Source organism: Macaca nemestrina, chromosome 14, assembly GCF_043159975.1.
Source record: "Macaca nemestrina isolate mMacNem1 chromosome 14, mMacNem.hap1, whole genome shotgun sequence".
Lineage (NCBI taxonomy): Eukaryota > Metazoa > Chordata > Mammalia > Primates > Cercopithecidae > Macaca > Macaca nemestrina.
In genome coordinates, this window is record NC_092138.1 from 25,412,289 (window position 1) to 25,420,374 (window position 8,086).

Below are 8,086 nucleotides of genomic sequence, written 5' to 3' on the forward strand. Positions count from 1 at the left end.
TTACAAGTTTGGCTCTGAGTTTCCTGACAGCCAAAGCACAAAGGAAAATATGTTTAATTACATGGTTCTCACTGTCCAGAAAAAGAAAACATGCCATTGCTTGAGGGAAGCAAAATTTTCCTGGCACTTGGTTTTGAAACAAAAGCTCTTGTATAAGATTTCTCATTGAGGTTGTTGAGTCAGCAAACAATTGAGTCTCAGTTGGGATTTTGGTGCACAATTTTTTTGTTTTGGGAACTGCTAATGAAGAATCATATGGAAAGAGGCAGAGCAAAAGAGACTAATGTAGTGAGGTTATTTTATGTGCTCTTAAATAATAAAGATGAGAACATGTCTAATAAATAAAACCCATGCAAAACATAACATCCCAGAAGTAGGCGTCGAAATTATTTTCCTGTTTTCATTGCTTTCATTTGTCTATTTGGGGTGTTATTCGTGGGGGGAGGGGAAAGGGGTTGTTTTTGTTTTTGTTTTTTGAGATGAAGTCTTGCTCTATTGCCCAGGCTAGACTGCAGTGGCATAATCTGAGCTCATTGCAACCTTCGCCTCCCAGGTTCAAGTGATTCTCCTACCTCAGCCTCCTGAGTAGTTGGGATTACAGGCACACACCACCAATCCAACTAATTTTTTTTGTATTTTTGGTACAGACAGTGTTTCACCATGTTGGCCAGGCTGGTCTCAAACTCCTGACCTCAAGTGATCCTCCTACCTCAGCTTCCCAAACTGCTGGGGCTACAGGCATGAGCCACTGCACCCGGCCCTGTCTATTTGTAATGACAATGAAAACATTTATATTTTCTGCTTTGTGGAAATTTTGAATGGAAATTTAGATCATTGACTCAGTATTTCTGAGGTTTAGTGTGGGTTTAATAAGTGGGATATTGAAAAAGATATTGAACAGCTTACATTTAATCATTAAACCAGAAATAAAACAGAAATAAATGAAAATGATCTTTTCTCAAAAAGTCTAACATGAAGCACTGAAGCGTTTCAAAATCAAGGGTGTTATTAAGGTTTGATTTACCCCATTCATTGAGTTAGAAGTGTAGAAATCCAGAAATTCAGGAGTCTATGCAGCAAGTTAGCATACAGCTAGAGAAGGCGGGGCCAATAAGAAAGGGGAAAAGAGGAATCTTTTTTTTTTTTTTCTGAGACGGAGTCTTGCTCTGTGGCGCAGGCTGGAGTGCAGTGGCCGGATCTCAGCTCACTGCAAGCTCCGCCTCCCGGGTTCCCGCCATTCTCCTGCCTCAGCCTCCCGAGTAGCTGGGACTACAGGCGCCCACCACCTCGCCTGGGTAGTTTTTTTGTACTTTTTAGTAGAGACGGAGTTTCACCGTGTTCGCCAGGATGGTCTCGATCTCCTGACCTCGTGATCCGCCCGTCTCGGCCTCCCAAAGTGCTGGGATTACAGGCTTGAGCCACCGCGCCCGGCCGAAAGGAGGAATTTTAAAAGGCTAGTCAATCTATTTGAAAGCTTCTAAGGGGGCTATGTGAATCTCACTTTGAGAAGTAGATCTGCCCCTGGATACTAATTAAATCCTCAGTTAATATGTAGGCTTCCTATCCAAGCCAAGATCAACTGTGCTTTAAATTTCAGTTTAAACATTATAGGGGGTTGCGGGGAAGGAAGAGAGCTAAGTTAATTATCGTATAGACAGGACATTAAAGCATAGCACAATTTTCTAAATGTGTTTTTCTTGCTGTTTGCCAACACTTACAAATCTTTGTATGTTTATTGTTAAGATGCTATCGGCTGAGAACGGTGGCTCACGCCTGAAATCCCAGCACTTTGGGAGGCTGAGGCGGGTGGCTCACCTGAGGTCGGGAATTAGAGACCAGCCTGACCAACATGGAGAAACCCCGTCTCCACTAAAAATACAAAATTAGCCAGGCATGGTGGCGCAGGCCTGTAATCCCAGCTACTCGGGAGGCTGAGGCAGAAGAATCGCCTGAACCCAGGAGGAGGAGGTTGCGGTGAGCCGAGATCGCGCCATTGCACTCCAGCCTGAGCAACAAGAGCGAAACTCCGTCTCAAAAATAAATATATAAATGAAGATGTTATCATTTCCTATAAAGTTATTCAACATGAAAATTGATAGCACTGTTTTACTGATTCTGTTTTCTGTTAGTCATCTCAAAAATATTCTCTTCAACCTAACAACAACAAAAAAAATTCAAACTATTTTCAGTACTGTGGAGCATTAGAATGTAAAATGTGTTCACCCCTAAAATAGTTTACTAATAAAAATAACCAGACTTTTGAGTCACTCCCCATTATTAGGTTTTATTTATAGAGTTCTGAGCTGTTACTCAGGAAAAACAGTGGAGATGAGAAGGCAATAAACTGCTAAGCAAAATATACCAAGAACATATTTGAAATTTGAGCAGAATTTGAAATTGAGCTGCGCTGATACTTCGTGCAAGGTAGTGGAACTGTAATTCTTCTTTAAGTAATAAAACTGGCCCAAGAGTCCTCGGGGCTAGGAGTGCTAATCCAGTGAGAATACATTTAGAAAGAAGAATGAAAGACAGAAATGGAGTCAATGCATCTCAATATACTAACTGCAATTCCAGTTAAGATATAATCCCATAAGCAACTCATTAAAAATAAAAATGTGACCATTACAGAGGGCCAGAGATTCAACCTGATATTTATTCACGAAATATCCTTGTGAAAGGTGGCATCAATAAAACCACCCGGGAAGGTAAACATAACTAGAGAAAAATAAATAAACAATCCTAAACTAAGTTTTCCTTGTCAACCTTCAACCTTCTATTTCCCCCTATGCTAGTCAAGGGTGATGCACTATCCATCCAAGAAAACTTTATGTTCTTTGAACTCCAAAATGCCAGTCTTTCACCAATCATTATGCATTATTTATGGGGCTAAAGATATTGGAATACATTCATTTTTATGCGTTCCAAATAGCATAAAAATTCTTTTGAAGTTAGGATCAAACTGTTTTACAGAGTGATCGAACTTTTGCAGTGGAAGCTGGACTTTCTGCAAATATAGAGAGAGGCAGAGGAGAGTCAGCCAAAGTTGTTTGCCACCCTGAAACCTCTGACTGACGATGGAGTATCATGCAAGCATCTCTGGTTTGACTTGGACATCATCCAACCCTGAATGAGATTCTAGTTTTGAAGAGGTGCTGTGTTATCAGTAGGCTCATGTTCAAAAATCTGCCCACCCTGCTTCTCTTTGAAAAGACATAGTTTAATGTTAAATGGAATTTTCCAAGGCCACTAGATATTTTTGTTTAGGGAGAGGTTGCTTGTTTGTTTTTCGTCCGGGAATTCAAGCTTGGAGTAGAATGCCAGTAAGGTTTTCTCAGTTGTGGTATATATAGATCAATTAATGAAGCAAATGTGATCAAACTTAACTCTGTGTATGTGCATATGTGTGTGGTGTGTGCACTGGCACGTGCGCACACACACACACACTCTGCTTCACTGTCAGATTTAGAGAAAGGGTTTGGAAGTCAGTGTCTTCAATATCTTAAAATGTACATAGGAAGAAATTAAGAGACTGAGGCAAGACAGTGCAAAACCCAAAGCCAGGTTGGATCCCTCACTCAGTCAGATACCATGAGCAATGTGAGGAAATGAGAAGGGTGTGTGTAATAAAACTGCTGGTTGAGGAAGATATGAGTAAGGCTGCACAGTAAGCTGATAGTGAGGTTTCTGGGAAAGAAAGAAGGCAATCCTTCGGAGTAAAGAAACAAGGAAAGAGACGAGACTATATGGCAGGGAAAGCCATGGTTCTCCATGCTTCTTAAACTTTGGGAAACATCAGGAACATTTGGAGGTCTTGATAAAATACATATTCCTGGGCCCTACCCCCGAAGAAACTGATTCAGTAGGTCTGAGATGACACCCAAGTATTTGCGTTTCTACCAAGATCCCAGGTGACACTGATTCTGCTAGTCCAGGAACCACACTCTTTTAAGTAGCAAAGCTGTAGGTGCTGACAGATCTGAGTCAGAACCCCTGCTCAGCCGTTTCTTAATTGTGCACCTTTGGGAAGATGACCCAGGCTCTCTGAATCTTGTTTTCCTCTTTCTTTTCTTTTTAAGTTATTTTATTTTTAAATTTTTATCTATTTATTTATGCATAGACCAGGTTATGAGACTGGCTAATTTTTGTATTGTTGGTAGAGACGGGGTTATGCTATGTTGCCCAGGCTGGTCTTGAACTCCTGGGCTCAAGTGATTTGCCCACCTTGGCCTCCCAAAGTGCTGAGATTACAGGCATGAGCCATTGCACCCAGCCATTGTTTTCCTCATTCTTTTTTTTTTTTTTTTTTTTGAGACGGAGTCTCCCTCTGTCGCCCAGGCTGGAGTGCAGTGGCCGGACCTCAGCTCACTGCAAGCTCCGCCTCCCGGGTTCACGCCACTCTCCTGCCTCAGCCTCCTGAGTAGCTGGGACTACAGGCGCCCGCCACCATGCCCGGCTAGTTTTTTGTATTTTTTAATAGAGACGGGGTTTCACCGTGTTAGCCAGGATGGTCTCGATCTCCTGACCTCGTGATCCACCCGTCTCGGCCTCCCAAAGTGCTGGGATTACAGGCTTGAGCCACCGCGCCCGGCCCTGTTTTCCTCATTCTTAAAATAGAAAGAGACTGCATAAGACTGTTGTGAAGATTGGATAAAATGATGTATTTAAAGCACCTGAGACATGGTAGCAACTTCACATACACTTCCATTTTTATCCCTTCTGAGTGCAGAAATAGGGAAAATAGAATCATGACCTAAGAAGGGCTCCAGGAAAAAGGAGAAGGGGCTCTGTGTCTAGAAGCTACAGTGGTGGTTCTCAACCCCAGACTGGCATCAAAATCAACCGGAAAGCCATTTAGAAGTGGAGATTTCCTTGAGTCAAAGGACTGAGTGGAATCTACAGGACTTGCTTGGAGCCTGGGTGATTCTGAGGCCAGGTAAAGTTGAGCCCCAGGGACACATAGAAGTGTGAGTCAGATTTCCAAGGTAGAGTCCTGGAGAGCAGAGACCAAACAGGAACTGAGAAGACAAAGTTTTAAACTCATGGGCAGTAACAGAGTCAGGAGAAACCAGAGAAAAAAGCTTGCAGATAAGAAAGGGGAGTGTATTAGGATCAGTGTGAGTAAGTACTTAGGTTACAATGACTTGTACCTTTAAAAAATTAAATGAGCAGGTTATAAGTAATGTGATTACAACCCCTCACTGTATAGAAAGATTCAGCTCTGCAATCAAACGGAGATACTGATTTTTCAAAGTAGACAAAATAGCATAAAGAAGTAAAAAGAAACTGGGAGAATTCCAGAAGCCCTGGATCCTCAAAAAGCAATTCCCAATTTGAGCTACTCTCCCTAACCCAACCACAATGGTAGAAACTGGAAATTCATCCATCGACCAACATCGAAAAGAACTACAACTGGGGGAGTTTCCGATTCTGAAATGCCCCATTCATTCTATTCTTCTTTCCCCAGACCCTCAGGCACCACTACAGTGTGCTTCTTAGAATGCCAGACACAGAGAAAGGCTGTGGGTGACATGGTTTCCTTGATAAATATGAAAAACGACACTTATTATAACTCTTTGTTGACTATGCCCTAGGCACATTAGCATATTTAATACTTTTAAAAAGCTCCTCTATTAGAAATCCTTATTTCAGTAAATGCTTTTGTAACCTCCCTCCTGTCACTAGCTCGTCAGCGTACACACACTCAATAGAAAACACAGCCCTACGGCAAAGTCTGTAGTTGCCACTCCCTCTGCCTGCCCCGTTGCCAAGATCTGGAACTAAAAGCTGCACTGTCTAAATGCAGAGTTGTTCGGACTCCAAAACGCTTCCTGTTGAAAAGAAAACTTCTCTTGGTTTTCAGATTCATTGCTTGCGAAGGAGGGATAAGAGCATCGCTTGTTTGTCAGTTGGCTTTCATCATTGGTGCAGTTAGTTAATAAGCAGACGGTATGTTAATAACATGGACATACCTACTTAAGACTCTCCACCCCCTGTAGGGAGCTCAGAAAATACACACACACACACACACACACACACACACACGCACAAAAGAGGGTGGAGACAAGTTATTAAACAGAAGATAATATGCTCAAAGTCCTTGAGGAGGAAAATAAAATCACAAGCAGCATGGTAGTGCGGTGGCTTATGCCTGTAATCCCAGCACTTTTAGGTGGATCACTTGAGGTCAGGAGTTCAAGTCCAGCCTGGGCAACATGGTGAAACCCCGTCTCTGCTAAAAATTCAAAAATTAGCTGGGCGTGATGAGGCATACCTGAAATCCCAGCTACTCAGGAGGCTGAGGCAGGAGAATCACCTGAACCTGGAAGGCGGAGGTTGCAGAGAGCCGAGATCGTGCCACTGCACTCCAGCCTGGGTGATAGAGTAAGACTCCATCTGAAAATAAATAAATAAATAAATATTAATAAAGAATAAATTAATTAATTTTAAAACATTAAAACAGGCAAAGCCCAAAACACAGTATGCTGGCTACGTGAAGACCCATAACTCAGTTGGCTTGTTTTTCAGCAAGCTAATACTCCCCTCCCTTGAAACTCCAGCTTGTAAATATATTTATAGCTGCTCCACACAATATGCCGGATACTAAAAAAAAAACACTGAGTCATTGTTCCTGGTGAACCAGTTTTGCAAGAGTTAATCTAATTCCTGGCATGAAGCTAAACATGCTTTGCCAAAAGCTTCAGCAAGGAAGAATCACGCTTTTGGCCTAAAGGTTAGCTGATCTCCATCAGGCTGCTACAGAAACTCAGTATTTATTGACAGGGCACACTGTTTTTGATCTGTCTAGAAATGGAGGCATTATGAGGCGTGCTTGCCAGTACCTGTGTTAATTGATGAGTCTCTCTTTTACACAATCATAGTAAGTGCCATGAGAGTTTTTGGCTTCTTGTTCCTTTGCTCCACCCGTCCTTGTGTGCTGAGGCACAACACTCCACTGAAGTGGGAGTTTCCAAATCAGATGTGTCAGCTTTTCCTAACGACTCGCAGAGTGATTAAAGAATTTTAAAGCAAGTAATCTCACTGTGACTCCCCTAGGTTATGAGCAGCCCAAGAGCAGGAACAATGGTAGCTCCAGAAGTTCTAACAGGAAGAGGAAAGGGTTAGAGATTTTATTAAGAAAAGAACTTTTGGAGGAGTAATCAGGGGATTTAACTTGAAACAATAGTTGCAGAGTAAGTACATTATTTATCCTTAGATTGTATGCTGTAACTTCATTTAAAAAAAAATAGCATTCCTGAGAATAATTTCTACAAGATTGAAAAAAATCCCAGTTGCTCATATTGCAGAATAACACCAAGGCTGGTAAGTAAAGCATGTTCCAGGAGGTAGAAATTGGGAGTCCAGGGAGGGGCTGGTCAAAACCCATCAAGTCATCACTTGGCACTGGGAAGGAAATATAACTGATTCATCTTGACATCCCAGCTCTGTGTACCGTCGTTGGCACAAGAAGGAGCTCCATAAATGTTTATTGAAATCAAAGAGGTGCTGAGCACCTAAAGAAGAAGAGGAAGGGAAGGTTCGAGAAGATAGAGAAGAGAAAACAGGGTCAGAAAGGAGAAAGGGGAGGGAAGAGAGGGGAGGAGAGAGACAAGAAGGAAGGGAGAAAGAGGAGGGGCTGGAAGAGAGAAAAGACCATGACACAGTTGGCCCATGAGCTGAGAGTATCCAGGCTATTTATGGTGCTCTAAGAGGTCAAGTATATTTTTACCCTCTTGGCCAACTAATATAGTTGTTAAATGTCACCATGATCACAGCTCTTGCTCTATAAAACTGGATATATATTTTCCTGCATTAGAGCTGTTTTCTAGAGTTGATTTCCTACAGCTTACTTTGTGACATCTTAATGAAGATTCCGCCATGAGTATGCCATCTCCTCAAGTGGTGCCATCTCTTCAGGCACAGAAGAAACCTGCCTGACTTGTGCAGACATTACCATCGAAAACATTGTCATTGTCCTGGGTCCCCTTCCCCAACAAATTCTTTCTGTACTTCTGAAAACTTGTTTAGCTGATGGGAAGACACATGTGAGCCCAGTTTCTTTTTTTCTTTTTTCTTTTTTCTTTTTTTT

At 42.1% G+C, this 8,086-nt stretch overlaps 1 long non-coding RNA gene across 1 annotated transcript; it reads right to left on the bottom strand.

Moving 5' to 3' along the window:
- Positions 1-2,276: 2,276 nt before the first annotated feature.
- LOC139358107 (uncharacterized) lies at positions 2,277-7,986 on the bottom strand. Its single transcript, XR_011612451.1, has 4 exons — positions 7,848-7,986; positions 6,840-7,098; positions 6,272-6,393; positions 2,277-2,489 (listed from the first exon to the last, which is right to left on the bottom strand). It is a non-coding gene; the product is annotated as an uncharacterized lncRNA (long non-coding RNA).
- Positions 7,987-8,086: the final 100 nt, after the last annotated feature.